Source organism: Cricetulus griseus, assembly GCF_003668045.3.
Source record: "Cricetulus griseus strain 17A/GY chromosome 1 unlocalized genomic scaffold, alternate assembly CriGri-PICRH-1.0 chr1_1, whole genome shotgun sequence".
NCBI lineage: Eukaryota > Metazoa > Chordata > Mammalia > Rodentia > Cricetidae > Cricetulus > Cricetulus griseus.
The window spans coordinates 16,870,782-16,888,643 of record NW_023276807.1 but is presented as its reverse complement, the minus strand read 5'-3'; the positions used below and the strand labels follow the sequence as shown (position 1 = coordinate 16,888,643).

The 17,862-nt window shown below is 38.3% G+C and overlaps 1 long non-coding RNA gene across 1 annotated transcript in view; it reads right to left on the bottom strand.

Annotated features, from left to right (window-relative positions):
• Positions 1 to 2,851: 2,851 nt before the first annotated feature.
• Positions 2,852 to 17,862, bottom strand: part of LOC118239741 — a 91,098-nt gene continuing 76,087 nt past the window's right edge. Inside the window, exons 2-3 of the long non-coding RNA XR_004772597.1 lie at positions 6,079 to 6,212; positions 2,852 to 4,406 (exon numbers count right to left, since the gene is read on the bottom strand). This is a non-coding gene — a long non-coding RNA (uncharacterized LOC118239741). The remainder of the gene's footprint in view (positions 4,407 to 6,078; positions 6,213 to 17,862) is intronic.

Below are 17,862 nucleotides of genomic sequence, written 5' to 3'. Positions count from 1 at the left end.
ATCTTGCCTGAAAAGTTTAAACCTTGGAAAATCCACTTAGCTTTTGCCACACACACACTACTTGGACAGCATGCAAGGACAAGTGTCCATGAAATGGCTTTCACTATTGCTATTATCTGGACAGCTATCGGTTTTCCTGAACGATGCTGAGCAATTCAATTATACAATTGTTTTGATGGACATATGTGAAGATAGACATTTTTTAAAGCTCATCTGTTACAAATAGAGCAACTAAGGTTCCCAAAAGGCAACTCATTTGTTCAAAATCACAGACTAGGTATCAAACACAGCTTAGCTGAGATTTAGTGTGACTCTGTAAGAACCCTACATGATACACCTCTTCAAGGATGGCATGTCATGGTGCTAAATATGCATTATCCATTTTATATGGACATCGTAATGGTCTCCATGTCTCCTGATTCTCAGTTACTCCATCTTTGTAGCTCTATCTAATGAGATTTCAGACACTCCCTTCCTCACATCTGATTTTACAAAGTTACAACACAGATGTCCAGAAACCAAACTATGGTGCTACTCAAGTGACCTATTGAAGTCATCCAAATGAATTCAACTGACAGACATCACTTTTAGTGCCACAAAAGTCTCCCTCAGGCAGAGGCAGGTGGATCTCTGTGAGTTCAAGGCCAGCTTGGTCTACAGAGTGAGTGCTAGGATAGGCTCCAAAGCTATACAGAGAAACCCTGTCTTGAAAAACCAAAAAAAAAAAAATAGTCTCCCTCTGTGTGTATATATACATATATGTACATATGCAAGTGTTCGGACTGAAATATAAAAATGTCTTTACTTGTGAACTAATTTCACACATTGTCACACAATGTTATTATTTACTACATAACCAGTTGTCTCTTAAGAGAGAAATTAGAACAATTATTATTAAGATGCCAGTTAAAGGACGTTGCTCATGAAGATAAATGCATTTTTTTCCATTCTTGAAATGTTCTGTCAAAATCAAAAAGAAACACTTAGAAATAGACTTACAATCCTATGTGAATGTTGTCTATTAGGTTGGGAAATCAGGAAGGTAGAATCTTATATTTGTATGCTTTTACACTGTGCAGCTAGCTGCTACAACAATGACTAAAAGGGGCAGAACCCTTGTCAACCTGATTCTATGGAAAAACAATCCTCTTATCAGTGTGTCTTGTGTATAGAGTGATAATCCTCCCCTATAAGTAGTGAATTTCTAAGTAGGAGGCTCTGGAAAGGGGAAATGGTAGGCATATATCTATATTCCCCAAAACAGTTTATTCTTTTTTTTTACTTTTGAGACTTGGCTTAGTCAGGGTTAATATTGCTATGAAGAAACACTATGACGAAAGCAACTTGGGGAGGAAATGGTTTACACTTCCATATCATTTTTTATCATCAAAGAAGGACAGGAACTCAAACAGGGCAGGAACCTGGAGGCAGGAGCAGATGCAGAGGCCATGGAGGGGTACTGCTTACTGGATTTCTCTTCATGACTTGCTCAGCCTGCTTTCTTATAGAACCCAGGACCCAGGGATGGCACCACCCTCAATGGACTAGGTCCTCATATCAACCACTGATTAAGAAATGTCATATCTTTTTTATTCTTTAATTACTACTCATATTTCCATATCCATCCCCCCATTCCCTCACCCATCCATCCTCCCATGTTCCCAACCAAGCCCCCAACTCACCCCCAACTCCTCTCCAGGGATAGTCAGGCCCCCCACCAAGGACCTTCAAAGTCTGTCAAATCATTTGGGGGAGGGCATAGGCCCTCCTTGCTGTATCCGGGCTACCATAGTATCCCTCCATAGGGAATGGGCTCCCAAAGTCAATTGTGCTCTAGAGATAAAGATGGCTCCATTGTTAGAGGTCCCATAGACTCTCTTGGCCTCCTAGCTGGTACCCACATTCAGAGGGTTTGGTTTGGTCCAATGCTGTTTCCCCAGCTTTATGACAAGGGTCTCCATGCTATCCATAGGTCAGATCCACTGTTTCTGCAGGTCTCTCCAGCCCTGTCTTGACTCCTTTGCTCATCCCTTCTCCCTCTCCACAACTGCATTCCAGTAGTGTGGTTCAGTGCCTAGCTGTGGTGTCTGTTTCTGCTTCAAACAGCAAAAGGATGAAGGCTCTCCTTCTCTACTTCCCTCGGGTTCCCATATGTTCAATGATGTTCATAGCAGCAGTATTTATAATAGCTAGAACCTGGAAGCAACCTAGATGCCCCTCAACTGAGGAATGGATAGAGAAAATGTGGTACATTTACACAATAGAGTACTACTCAGCAGAAAAAAAAAAGCAATGGAAACTTGAAATTCCAAGGCAAATGGATGAAACTAGAAGAAACCATCCTCAGTGAGGTAACCCAATCACAAAAAGATAAACATGGTATGTACTCACTCATTTTTGATTTTTAGACATAGAGCAAAGGATCATTAGTCTACAATCTACACTACCAGAGGAGCTAGGAAACAAGGAGGACCCCAAGAGAAGATTGCATAGTCCCTCAATGAAGGGGATGGTGACAAGAACCCATGACCAAAGTGGGAAATGTCATATCTTATGAAGACATTTATTCAATTGAAGCTCCTTTATCTCCAATGACTCTAGAATGTATCAAGTTGTCATAAAACTAGCCAGTATAAGATTATGCTATAACGGCATCATTTTCCCCATTTACCCTTCCTTGTTCTCTATCAAATTTATGGCTTCTTTTTTTTCAGTTGATGTTAAACACACATGTGCATGCAAGTGTGTGTGCGTGCGTGCATGCGTGCATGCGTGCCTGCGTGCATGTGTGCATGATGTGTGTGTGTGTGTGTGTGTGTGTGTGTGTGTGTGTGTGTGTGTGTGGCCTGAATGCTTTCTCCTTAAGTACTGACTTTTACAGTTATGAGAAGGTGCCATGCAAGCTTCCAAAGGAGGGAAGCAATAGGGGAACTTACCTTTGGCAGCAGCTAACAGCTCTGTTATTGGACACAAGCTGTCTTTTAAAGGCAGCAGATTCTACATGCCCTCAGTAAACAAGTAGAGAAAGCAAAGACCAGATCACTGGAAGAAGCTGATTCATCTCAACAGCAAGAATCTAGGAAGCTAAGTTAAGCAAACATATTCACCATGGTGGAAAGATTGTTTTTGTCTTAGAGCCTGACAGTATCTGTTGGCAAAATATGACAGTAACTTGCTGTTTTCATTTTTCTGTGGCTCCGTCTATCCGAGCCTGAAATTGTCACTTTCTTTGGCTAACTGCTAAATCACAAGCAATAAAGGAGCTGGTTATTGTTTTAATTGTGCTAACAAGCGAAGGCGTATGAGGAAAAAACTCATGTTTCACTCCACTTGCCTTCCATTTGTGGACCTGCCATTCTGATTTATTTGAGACTTATGCCACTCCAGCCTCTGAGCTAAATTATATAGTCAGTTTTCAGCTTCAACAAATCCTCTCCGGGTCCTGCTGTGTTTCTTTAATGGCAAGGACTGGTGCCTTCCATCTGTAAGGGAAGCATGCTTTGCATGTGAACTACCACAGGGCAGAAAGACAACTAGCAGGAAGGAGCTGCTGTTCAATAATTCCTTCCCTTCTGATGTATGCTTGTTTTTATTTCTTGTAAACACTTAGGAGTGGAAATCAGAAAATGATTTAGAAAGAAATGTATTTTTTTAACTATGGAATTGGAAGAGTGAATATTTGTTCTGTATGCAAATATTTGAGAACAGAATGTCATTGCTTCATGAACAAATTCGGCAACAGGCTCTAAGATCTGGTTTGATCACCTTGGGTATAACTGATTGGGAAACCGTAGGTTTCTTTGCCCTTTTGTTTTATGTCCATTTAACCTGATAGAGACACAAGTTCATCCTAGCTATAGGACAGTCCGCTGGGAGTACATAACAATTTCAAATGTATCTCAAATTAAAATAGGGGAAGGAGTCAAAACTCCCACAGGGGGTGGAGAACTGAATTATTATCCTTTATATTGGCCTAAAAGTAGAATTATATTCTCCTTATACTCTATTTTCCCAAAATTTGATTTAATCTTCCTTCCACCGGGCAGAGTAACAAAAACAATAATAACTCACAGCCACCTACAGATGGAATCGTCTTTGCAAATGTCTGCTAGGAACAAGAGAGACCAACCTGGAGTTCACACTAAAGACCCAGAGCACAGAAAACATAAATCTTACAGATGTTCCATGTGAGAATGGATACTTCCTTACCAGCAGCAATTTCATTTTGCTTGGAGTTTATGAGATTTAAATGAAATTAAAACTACTGGAAAGGCAGTTTTTACAATAGTATATTCAAGCTACATTCTTCTCATAAAAGAAAAGATCTCTTCTTCTTCTTCTTCTTCTTCTTCTTCTTCTTCTTCTTCTTCTTCTTCTTCTTCTTCCTCTTCCTCTTCTTCTTCTTCCTAAATGATAGTGAGTCTTCAGTTACCATATTCTTGTTAAGAAGAGAAGAAAGAAATCCATGCCCAAATTTTGTGACAGACATTTGAAATGTCACTTCACCCAGATCTGAAAATGCCATCTTCCAAACCTATGAAGAGGCTACACTAGGAACATAAAGCAGCACTTCCTTGTTAATGTCTCTACTGTATATTTTCATTTGAAAATCTATTTTCATTAAAGAGTTGTCATCAAAGGAATTCTATTGGTTCAAATGTAATCAGTTCTTTTCAGCATTCACAGACCAATCTAAAATATAGAACCAATTTCTAACAGCATCCCACTAAGGACTAACCAGAGAACCAAACAAAATCCTGATTGTAAAATATCCACAATCTCATTAATAATATTTGTCCCTATACCCAAAGATATGTATCGTCCTCAACCCTCATCAAAGAAACGTCTCTTTGTAACAGAGACCATTATAGAAAACTACCAACCAATCAAAATGGACTGTGAGAGCCCAGTTCCAACTGACACATCAGCACCACAATTCCAGAATCTAAAGCTTGGGGATCATTGTGGAAGGGGGTGGAAAGACTGTGAGAACCAGAGGGTCAGAGAGTTTGCTGGAGTTTAGGTCTCCTGGAAACATCAGAGAAGCTATACCCTGAAGTCTCACCAATATGACCTCCTAAACAGCAATTAACAACAATAAAGGAAAAAGAGATCAAGAATATGAAAAAGAGCAAGGGAGGAGGTCACATGGGAGGGTTTCTGGGAGGAAAGAAAAAGGAAATGATAATACCAGAATTTCAAAAAATAAAAGTATAAAAAGTAATATAATATTAATTCAATGTATACTTCCATCATTGGAAGGAGATGTATATGATCCCCTGAGCAACTACCAAACAATAAAGAGAAGTTGTAAGGTTAAAATATCACCAGATAAATCAAAATTATAAACTGCATATTCATCTGTAAACTCTAATAAGGTTAAAGAAAAGCCTCCTAGGAAAGCAGAAATAATATCAATAATGAAACAGAAGTACAATGGACGGCCAAAACTTAACTCTTAAAAGCACATTTAGAAGACGGTTATTGCCAAATATTATACAAATATTCAAGACTTGTTTATATATAGTCTATAAGAGATGACTCAGAAATAAGTGAAGAATAAACACAAAAAGAACAGAAGAAAGCGTATCATACAAACAAGGAATATAAAATAGCTGTGACCAGATCAGTTTCAAGGGTAATAGACTTTCAGATAAGTACTACTAGATAAAGAGCAAAATCTCAGTTATACAAGAGTAAATACATAATAAATATGTAAAGAACTATATATACATATGTATATACCCTATAATATGACTTTAAATGCTACCATAAAGCACCTTGCTCCCAGTCACAATTGAATTTCGAAAACAATATCACAACAATTTGTATCTAGATTTTCCATATGTTTTATTTTCTTATTTAAATTTATTTTGGAATTTCACAAGTGAGTAATATCATTTCTATTCTTCCTTCTATCCTTCTGACTCCTCATATGTCCCTCCCCTCCTTTTCAAGTTTATCACTTTTTCTTTATTATTGCTATATGTATATACATATATCCATGTATTGATAAATGCATAACAAACAATTGAGTTCATTTATTGTTGTTAATATATGCATGTATTTAAAACTTACCACTTAGGATTAGATAGTTTGTCAGGGAGCTTGTCCTGAAGAACACTGATTATCCCTCTCAGCAGACAGTGATCTTCATCTAGAGGTAGAACCTTGTGAGATTTCCCCAATCAATGTTGGCATGTCAACCGGTGCTGTCATTAGGCAGAAGTTGTTTAAGGCAACATATTATTAAGATTTAATGGGCAGAGCTTTCTTGTTGTGTCTAGAAGATACTATCTAGTTTCAGGGGTCCAATGAATCTCAGAATTTTTCTTGCCCCTTTTTTGTGAGTTTCTCCAAGCCTTAGATATTGGGGTTACAGTGCAGATGTGTTATTTGTGCCTGGGTCTGGCATAGTCACTTATTTTATGAATTTTGATCTGTTGTGGATTTCTGTAATCATCTCCATCTATTAAGAAGGAAGCTTATCTATCAGCATAAGGATGAGCATTTAAAATAAAATTAGTAACAATATTGGATTATGAAATGACAGTAATAGATCCTCCTCTATGGTCTGTGATCTCTCCAGCCACAGGTAGTTGGCTAGGTTTGTAGTACATGGCATGAATTACCTGCTATTGAGTGGCCCTTGGGTCTAATTAGACAGCTGTTGTTTACCCCCAAGACAAAAGTGTCATTATTGTTCCATTGGGATATCTTATCAGTCCATGCATTGCTGTGGTTCATAGACTTTACAGCTTGGTAGAACTATTTATTGCTCTCTTGGCAGCTTGCATAATGCCTTCGGGTACATTGAGGGCTAGTCTTTAAGGAGTAGGCTTATGTATCAGTTCCAACTTGATTCCTCCAAATCCCAGGGTATCCAATGTGGGTAGTATCTTCAACAAAAGGGGGCTTATTTCTTAAATCTACATACTAGGGACTCATATCCAAATTGCCCCATATTTCTCTCCCACATCATTTACTGTACACCTTGGCAATTCATTTTGTATGTAGTACAATGATTTTTCAGTCCTTTACTTACTTTTATATTAAAAATAATTCATGTGATTGTGTCTACACTGCTTAGTTTTCTTGCTTTTTTTTCAAAATTCTTTCTAATGTTCACTTAGGAAACATTAACCTAATCTACAGATCTTTTTGAGAACACATTACAGAGTACAATAGTGCTGTGTCTGAACATTGGGATCTCCACTCCAGATATTCACATATTGGAACCTAGTGCTCAACAAGTTCATATTAAGATACAGTGTCCTTGGAAGTTGATTAGGTCATGAGGAATTGATCCCCATGAATTGTCAGCAGGAGTGCTGCCTGGAATAGAGATAGCACTCTAAGCTGTCAGTCCCCTCAGCAGCCTGAAGAGTAGATATCAGAAACTTCTATTTAAGTAAATATCAAGGATTTGCAGCAAAAAAAAATTATTGTCAAGAGATTTAAGTATGTAATGGGAATTGGGTGTAACAAAAAGAGAGGCACTCAGGTCAATGATAAGACATACTCACGTGTGGATGTGTGCTCTGTAAGACAAAGAGTTGTGCTTAAATATTTTCACAAAAATGTGTGTTTTGGTAGATTCTGAAGTTATGTCTCAAAGCCTTGCTTAGAATCACTTGGTAGGGCATCCCCTGGGGGCACAGGATAGGACTATAGTCGGTGAGGAAAATATCCAGATCACAAGGTTTGCATGGGAAGGAAAGATGTTTTTTACTGTGAGTGAAAGTTTGTAGTCTTGTTTGTGAGGTTCCCAGAAAATTGAAGCTTTACCTCTGAGACAGGAATAAAGCCATTCCCAAAGATCATATTCACTTAGGCCTGTAGCACTACTATACTTACATTCTTGCCTGAAAATATCTCCATAAAAAAAGAATCCTGCTGTGTAGGCAACTTTCACAGCAAATGGTAATTATGCAAGAACTCTTGACTCTCAGCTGACAAGAGATGTCAACCAGACTTCAGGATTAATGGACTTTTTCCCATGTTCCCTTATTTTTCTTTATCTTTCTAACCTAAGGTTGGCAAGCAAGAGGAATAGCCGAGAAGCATAGGACTCTACATGATTTGAGCTAAATACCTACCCTTCTTTAATAACACCTCTGGCAGTCTGAGATTCTTACGTGCATACACTATGCACACACCACCCACTGTGACCAATGCACCTAGAAACTTGTTAGCAACCTAGGAACACCATGCCCCATGCATCAAACCACAAAAAAACACCCTGTTTGGAACAATAGAATATTTCTCCTTTCCTAACGAATACTGAACTTGGACAGTTTCTATTCAAACTTATTCCAAGTGTATTTTATCACAAGGGGAAAAGGACCAATCTGTGCTAGGCAGGCTTTGGATACAATCCTATAAAACTGTGCCCCCATGTGAATCTTTAAGCAGCACCATGGTTAAAATCTTGGTATGAGCCATGAACAACAGTTTCTCTGTCAAAACAGAGGACCACCCAAGCCACATCCTCCTCTTGGACTCCACAAATGAAGCCCAAGCAATGAGAGTCGTTGAGTGTTTGCACTCCATGGACCTTGCAATATGTTGTGGCCTGTTCTATGACTTTGCTTTATATAATGTGTCCACAATATGTGGGCTTTTATCTAATTTTTAATTAGAGGCTAAGAACCTGGAAACATTCCATCTAGACCTAGTAGTGTTTACTTTGGAAAACTGGCTTGGGGGAGCCTGGTTGTCCCTACTAGCATCTTTGGTACAGAGGACAACCCTCACCATACAGTCTGTGGGAACCTCACTCTTGGCCTTCCTATCCTCCACAACTGTGAGCAATGAATGGTTGTTATGAATCACCCAATCTAAATCATTTTCTTTCTTTATCACAGCAGATTTCTAAGCAAATATCCTCAACATTAAGATCTTTGTGGTAGGGAAACAGAATTTCTCCTTGAACAATGTATTGAACTTTCTAATATCAAATATTCTATAGTGAGAATTAAATTCTGTGTTCTGTGCAAATTAAAGCACCCCTGAGGGGGAAGGGGATAGGGAGTTAGGAGAAAGAGAAGGGGAGAAGAGAAGGAGTAAAGAGGGCATGAAGGAGCAGGAAGATCTAGTCAGAGAAAGAATAGAGGAGAGCAAGAAAAGAGAAACCATAATAGAGGAAACCATTATAGGCTTAAAGAGAATTATGGCACTAGGGAAATGTCCAGAGATACAAGGTTGACCCCAACTAACAATCTAAGCAATAGTCAAGAGGCTACCTTAAATGCCATTCTCTGATAATGAGATTGATGACTACCTTATATGCCATCCTAGAGCTAATAGAAGCAGAAACAGACACCCACAGCTGATAGAAGCAGAAGCAGACACCCACAGCTAAACACTGAGCTGACCTCAGGAATCTAGTTGCAGAGAGGGAAGAGCAATGAGCAAAGGGGTCAAGACTAGGCTGGAGAAACCCACAGAAAGAGCTGACCTGAACAAGGGGTTACTCATGGACCCCAAATTGATAGCTCAGAAACCAGCATAAGACTGTTACAGACCCCCTGAGTAGTCAGTTTGGAGGTCTGTACAATCTATGGTGCCACTGGTAGTGGATCAGTATTTACTCCTAGTACACAAACGGACTTTGGGAGCCCTCTCCACATAGAGGGATACTGGGGAGGGTTTAGGCCCTGCTCCAAATGATATGACAGACTTTGGAGATCCTACATGGAAGGCCTCACCCTCTCTGGGAACAGAAAGGGGTTGGGATAGGGGGTTGATAGGGGGCAAGAGAGGAGAGGAGGGAGAGGGAACTGGGATTGACATGTAAAAGAAGCTTGTTTCTAATTTAAATAAAATAATAATAAAGCACCCATGAACACTCCCCTCACCAAAGCTCAGTTTTGCAATTTCAGAAATTTTAAACAGAATTTATAGCATTATCTTTTCATCATCTTTCGTCTAAAAGCAGAGAATTCAATGACAGAGCTGAGTGATCAAATCATAAAAATAATTATGCAAAATGGCATGAATTATTCTCACTATCTAGTTGGGCTAAAAACTCAGAAACAAAATGATGGCAATGAAGAAAAAATACACTATAAGTTTTTCAGAACTACAGCTAAGCCTTTTTTCTTATCTCTTCAGTAATGGACCAAGACAGAGACCACTTAAGAAAAGCATAAAGATGGACTAAAAACAGAACCACACCCAGTTAGCTGAAGTTGGATTATGTTATTAAACCTTGTGGTTAGATTTTTTTCTTCTATAAAGTAGAAGTGAGAACATTATGTTCTTGATAAAGTTGCTACCTAATTAAAATGAGTTTTCAAATATAATCTGCTCATAATCATATTTGGACACATGGAAAACATTCCAACAACTGTAAGTTATGCTTTTATGAGTCTCTAATCCAAACCAACAGCATTGATACTGAGAAACGCACGGTCTTGCCTTCCATCCTGCCCACTCTCCTGCCCATGTTTATGAAGATAAACATGCTTGAGAAAGAACATGTTAATAAAAACATCTGGGGCTATTGTTTTGGTTGGTGCTGGGAGTTGAAAAGGGCATTATGTAAACTAACCACACATTCGAGTCACAAAATTTTAATCTTGAGTTTTTGAGAGTTTAATTGCCTCAAGCCATTTCAATAATGTGTTTGCATCTATACCTTAAAATTAGAACGCACCTGTGCAAAACACCATAGAAAATGATTTATCTCTATTGAGTCTAACTCTCATAATAATCATGTAAATAAACTAGATATTAAATATGAAAAAGCCAATGGTTAATATTGATTGACAACTTGACACATCTAGAAATACCTAGGTTCTGGGCCTCAAGACTTTCTTGAGAGAAGCTATTTAGAATATTCATGCCTGTGAGGTAGCTTCTGGTTTGGCTGATTTAGATGAGAAGACGTGCACTAAATATGAGAAGTGCCATTGTCTAGGCTGAGACCCTGGACTTCATCAAAAGGAGAAAGCAAGTCAAGCAATAGCCTCAATCACACTCCCTGACAGCATTAGGTTCCTGCTAACTCATCTTCAGTGCCATGATGGACAGTATTCCCTGAAACTTCGAGCCAAAGTAATCCTTTCCTTCCTTAAATTGTTTTTGCCAGGTATTTTTATAGCAAAGAGACAAGTAATTAGTACCTAATTCATTCCTATGATTTCAGATGCTACATATCTCCCAATTACACCCATTTCTGTCTTATAAACTAAATGCAACTTCCCTTAGAAAATATAGTCTTTCTTATCAGTGTCATCTTTTCCATTAGCCAAGACAGAGCTTAAGAGAATAAAACCAGCAACCCTCTCTCGTCCTCGATGTAATCCAGCAATACAGCTATATCATTCATCCTTTATAACATAACAAAACTCTAGTCTTCTTCACCTGTACTTCCAACAGACAACTCTATGTTCCTCTCTCTCTTACCTCAACAACTACAACAGCTATCTGATCTCCCTGAGTCCCTGCTTTCCCTTACTGCATATCCTCCATTCAAAAGCCCAGTCATCAATAACTGTACTTCTAATAGTAGTCTCCTTCCTTTTGAACATGATTCAGTGGTAAGTATAATAATTACTTAATAATGTCAAAATATCACGTTGCACCCCATAAATATGTCTCATTATCTATTAATTTCAAGAATATAAAAGAACTTTTACAGTTACAAGAAAGGGTTATGTAGATTAACAAGTTTTTAATAATGATGAGAATAATTCACTTTTACGAGAACATTGACAAATTAACTTAATAATAGAAATGGTGTTTCCTTTCTAGCCATGCTGTGGCTTTAAGAATGTAGTTCTGTGTGGTCTGTGAGGAACAGACAACCCATGTTGGCTAATTTAGTGGTTTTTACCAACTTTTTAATGCAATAAACTCCCAGGTTTTTGGGGTGACAGGCATATCCATGAATGGTTATACAGAGATGGCATTGATTGTGTAAAAACATGCAATTGTTGAATTAACTAATAATAGAATACAAAGAGCAATTTTAAAATGCATATGAGATAATAGAGGACACCTAAACTAGTTTACAGACTGGAGTTGACAATATCCTTTAGACAAAGAAGGCATCCAATTGAGCACTAACAGTTTTGGGGGGGGGGTTGTTTGTTTAAGTTTACAAGAACAGCCAAAGAAAGATGGGCAAGTTTGAAAGCATGGAAGGAAAATAGTTTAGAAGGTTTGGAGAATTCTAAGGAAAAATTGGTGTCATAGAACAAAGAGCGCTTATAAAAGAATTAGAGTTGAGCTGGGTGAGTAGTAGCAAACTACAATGATGAGTTGAAAGTCAATGCTTAAGCTGATAAGCAGTAATAGTATGTAAAGCGTAATGATCCTCTCATTGGTCCTTCCCCCTAATGTGACTGCATCTTTCTGTTCCTAAGTTAAAAGAAGTATCCACTGACAAGTCATAGACTGTGTGTATAATTATGGAAGAGCACTAAAGTGTCTAGATACAGAAGAATTGTCTCTATGTTAGGAAAGAATCTAAAGTTAGTTATTAAAACATTTTGCACTGTTACCTCTGGTTTGGAATAAAGTTTACAGAATTTTCTTGGTTGAAAAACTTGGCTAAAATTTGTCTTTTTCGGGGAAAGTGTCTTAAAAGAAAGAGAGAGGGCAAGAGGGTAGAGAAAAATGAGAATGTGCTCTCCTGCTTTGTCTTTTCAAGTGTAAAAACAGAGCATTACTTTCCTTCAGGTTGATTGCTGCTTTGGGGGGGACCTTCTTCCTCATAGTACTTGTCACTAGCTTGCTACTGGAAACAGGTGTCAGAGCGGCTGACATGGTAAAGAGCAGCTACATGACAGAGGAAATGACACGCGGATCATATTTCTGAGAGACAAAGAGATGGAGAAGCATGTTCTCCTCCAGTGCACAAAAGGCAAAGATAAGTGCCCATGCGATGAGGAAGCAATTGAGATGGAGAATTCATCTTCAGGGAGAACAGGGAAGAAAAGGGCATATCCATCTTCACACAATGGCAGCTTCTGCAAAGAAATGACAGAGCACAAGTGTTCTACGAAGCCAAGTATGATTAATAGTGAGACTAGGGGCCTGGAAGCTCTAAGCCCATCTCAAAGACAGACCTTTTCCATTTCCTTTGAGTCTGTGGGTTGTGCACATGTGTTTAACAGGTTCAGTCAGGAGCTTGATGCATTTTGTACCATTTAGTTCAGAGCATTTTAACTCAGGAGTCGTTAGTGCTGGGTCTAATAATCCATCTTAATAAAGCATCAGCCAACTAATGTGTGTGAAGAGAGCACTCTCGGTGAACCGTCCTCAGAAGCCTTGTCACTGAAAACCCTGCAAGACTGGCCTGAATAATGCATAACACATGTCACCAATCCTCAGAATGAAGCCACTGTTTTCTCTTCCAGAATTTAACACAGAATCTCACTTAATCAATTTCATAAAAAATAACAAAATAAAAAAGTTCTTGACATACAGTGAAATCAAAATGAGTATTCATCAAAAGGCTTTCTATTGTTGCTGCTATTATTAGTGTTATTGTTATTGATAATGATGGTGGTGGTAGTGCTGGTGGTGGTGGTGACGATGCTTTGGGGAGTGAACTCAGGTACCACCAGTTCATCACCAACAACCACTCTGCCCCTAGTTATGTTCTCAACGATTTTTCTGTTGTTTAAATTAACAAGCAAAGTAATAGGATTGACTGCAGCATCTTCCTACCTTTCCATTTTAAATCAGAGTCTCGCTAAGCTACCTTGGCTAACCTTGAACTCATTGTATCCCAAGCAAGCATTGAACCTGTGATCCTCCCAAGTAGCTGAGATTATACCTCTACACCACAAGGCCCAGCCCTTGATTGATTTCTTACTATGCTACTGTACTAACATTCTAGCTTGTTTGTTTTTGTTTGTTTTGTTGTGTTGTGGTTTTTTTTGAGACAATGTTTCTCTGTAGGTTGGAGCCTGTCCTGGAACTCATTCTGTTGATCAGGCTGACTTTGAACTCACAGAGATCTGTCTGCCTCTGCCTCCTGAGTGCTGGGATTAAAGGCCTGTGCTACCACTGCCCACTATTTAACATCTTTATCACTAATTTTGATGGTATTCCAGAAAGAGGTAATTACAGTAATATAAAAAGGTAATAGCACAGGACTTTAAATCACATTAAACTCATCTTAGAAAATGTTAGAGCAAGATTCACAGACTGGTCACATACATGTACTTCTAATGGAAATTGCAGATTTCTTTAACAGGAAAAAATCATTTATTCCATAAAAAGAAGCACTTCTCCTTTAAACTATCCATTAAAATACAGAAAATATAGAGTAATAGTAGTAATTTCATATTTCAAAGAAGTAATGTGAGGTTATATAACTCAATTGGTAGAGTGTTTGCAATGCAAAGACAAGCTAAAACAGCACATGCCTAGATTCTTAGCACTTGGGAGCTTGAGGCAGCAAGATCAGAATATCTAGGTCATCCTCAGCTACATAGGGAGTTTGAGATTTGTAACCGGACTTGGATAGAGACTCTGTATCAAAAAAGAAAAGAAAGGCAATAGTAATGTGAAGTAATTTTCAACTTTTGATTATTTTAATGTATTTATTTAACTATCAAAACAATTTATTGAGATAAAGAATTGTTTATTAGTTCCATTTTCAGGTGAGAAAACAAAGATACAAAAAAAGACTGATTACATTTATCAAACTTGCATAAATAAAAAATTTTGAAAGCTGATTTTAATCTTGTTTAACCCCACAGGAAAGCAATCAGCTACTAAAAAACAGTAATTACATTTTGAAATTCTGCTCAGACTCAATACAGTCTCTTCAAAAATATGATGCAGCTATCATCATCCCCATGGTACAAAATGCATGCCTTTCAAAAGTAATACATTTGTATACATGCTCCTTCACGTGTTGATAATAAAAGTAAGTTCAGGCACATACTTGTATGGGATTGAACTAACATTCAATTTGTTTAAGAGCCAAATTAATCTGGTGATGAAACTGGAATACTAGGATTTCCTGCTCTTCTCTCCAGTTACCTCCAAATTCGTTTATATAATTTCACTTCTTTTGATTCATTTGCATATGTCTGCCCTTAAGTCTGCATTATATTTCTTTTCAATGCTCAGGAACTAAGTATATTTGCATGCATGCAATATTTGTGCATAGGTAGTGGAAGTGAGTGTAATGTTCTCAGGTTAGATTAATTGCCTCAATCTTTTATCATTATTAACCTCCCTAAAATTCTAATCTTTAGTTAAAACCACTTACCTACATGGCAAAATCAATTGTTGTTAAACAGCACATCAAATGGTGATTTCCTTACCCGTGGCCACAAACATGAGTTAGGAACATTTTTTTAACTAAGGTTAAATACATACAGTGTTATCTTTCAGTTAATACACAATTTTTGAGTTTTAAAATATAATTAGAATCTTTATCAGCTAACAAACTAAAGCATTCCATCCAATACAATTGATAGACCATGCCAGTCGCCCATGCTCAGGACTAAGGAAAGCAAGAATCCTCATTGTTTCTTCTCTTTCTTGCAAATACAGCAGCTAAGATGATGAACTGCCTTAAAATTTGTAGGAAATTGCTTCTCTTCCAGCTCTTCCTGTTGCTTATTTTTTTAATTCCCAATGTTTTGTCAGATGTAAGGAATAGAACCCCACACAAACTAGCTTAAAACAAAAACAAACAAAAATAACTGTCTCACATTAATAAGTCTAAAGGGAAAGACATGTCTGAAGCTGCTCTGCTCCCTCTGTTTTCCTTCTGCTTTCTCTGTAGCTTCACTCTGAAGATGTTTGTCTAAGCAGCCAGAGATGAAGGCTGTCAGCACTCCAAATAGATGGTCTTCATAGCATGTGCTCCAGGGCAAAGAAACCCCCTCCTTCTACATCCATTTATCAAATCCCATAAAAAGCCACCCACTGAACCTTGCTATGGATGAACAGATAAGATTGGCTATCCTGGGTTGGTTCTCACTAGCTGAAAAGTTGAAGGAAAAAAAGCTCATTCCACCTACCTGTGGATATAGCAGTGATTTTGATGGGTGACTATACAGAGAAAGCAAGAAGCCACAAAGAAATGGGAACACTGCCCTAAAATGAAGCAATGAGGAGCAGTCTGTCATGACAAGTCCATTTCTTCAAAACAAAATTTTGATTTTAATTAAATTTGCATTTTCAGACTGGATTATTTAGAAGTAAAATAAATTGTTTATAATAATAAACTTGTCTTGATTAGTATTTATAATGTTTAAGTTCACAGGTACATAACATTCTAAATTTCATAGATATCTTCATATTCAGGGCTAGGCAAACAGATCTGTGGGTAAAATGTTTGTCATCCAAATCTGAGGGTTTTAATTTGATTCCCCAGCACCCATGTAAAACACCAGGCACATCAGCATGTGTCCATAATTTCGGAGTTGGGAAAGCCAAGAAAGGAGCTTGCTAGCCAGTCTAGGCAATCAATGAGCTCTGGGTTTGCCAAGAGACCCTGTCTCAAAAAATAAGGTGGAGAATCAACTAAAGAAAACACATGATGTCAACCTCTGGCCTCCCCCATACCTGTACATACAAGTACACATACACACTCATACAAATAAAGCAACTTCAAATGTCCAGGCAGAACTTTTCACTTGTTCTAACTCTCACATCGCTTGGCAGTTCTGTACATGACAAAAATCAAACCAACTCTGATTGCAATAATTAAATCTCAGATGTAGGGACACAGCAAAAGGTAGCTACCTAAGTTAAGTGAATCCCATGCTTGATAACATTTCTCCAGAAAGCATGTTTTTAGAGATTCTTGTCTTTCTGTTTTATGAGGAGTGAAAAGTGGCTATATACTGAGTTTGGCTGCAATTTCATATTCAGTGGCATTACTTGGGGAAAAAAAAAACCAAAGCTAGTGAACATATTTCTCACACTGGATGTGGCTTGAACCTATATGAGACCGAAAAGCCCACCTCCACAGTAACACACTTCCTCCGAGGCCTCATCAGTTTCACATCTATTCCTAATAGTGCCTTTCCCTTTGGACCAAGCATCCAAGCAAGTGAGTCTGTGGGAGCCATACCCAATCAAACCACCACATTCCACGCCCTGGTCCCCATAGGCTTATAGACATAAAATAATGCAAGATGCATTTAGTCTGACTTCAAAAGTCCCCATAGTCTATCACAGTCTCAACAATGTATAAAAATCCAAAGTTCAAAGCCTCTTTTGAGATTCAGGCAATCTCTGAACTGTAATCCCCTATAAAATCAACATAGAAAAAAATATCACATACATCCAACATACAATGACACAGGATATATATATTACATTCAAAAATGGAGGAAAGAGAGGATAGTCGGGAAATACTGGACCAAATCAAGACTGAAAACCAGCGAGGCAAACTCTAAAACTTTGCATCTCCATGTCTGATGTCAAAATGCTCTTCAGATCTCTGTCAACTTTGTGGACTGCAACACACTTCATCAGCCTGGTTCCATTCTCTGTTAGCAGCTCTCTTTGCTAACATGGTATCCTATGGCTCTGGCATCTCTAACATCTTGGGGTCTCCAATGCAACCCAGGATTTACCTTCACAGCTTCACACGGTGGCCTCTCTGGACCTCCATGCAGGGACATCCCTGACACATGCCTGGTGTAAGCAGCTTTCCTTAGTCATGGAGAGAGATTTCATAACCCCTCCCTTCTATCCTTGATTCTAAATCCAGAAACATATTACCAGCTGCCAAGTTCTTCTGCTTGCTAGGGCTGGAACATGGAGCATTACATCTTCTCCAAGTTTCTGGTTTTGATGGTTTCCTTCAAAGACTAAGCTTAGCTGTCTTGAAACTGTAAACCAGGCTACCCTTCAAACTCAGAGATTTCC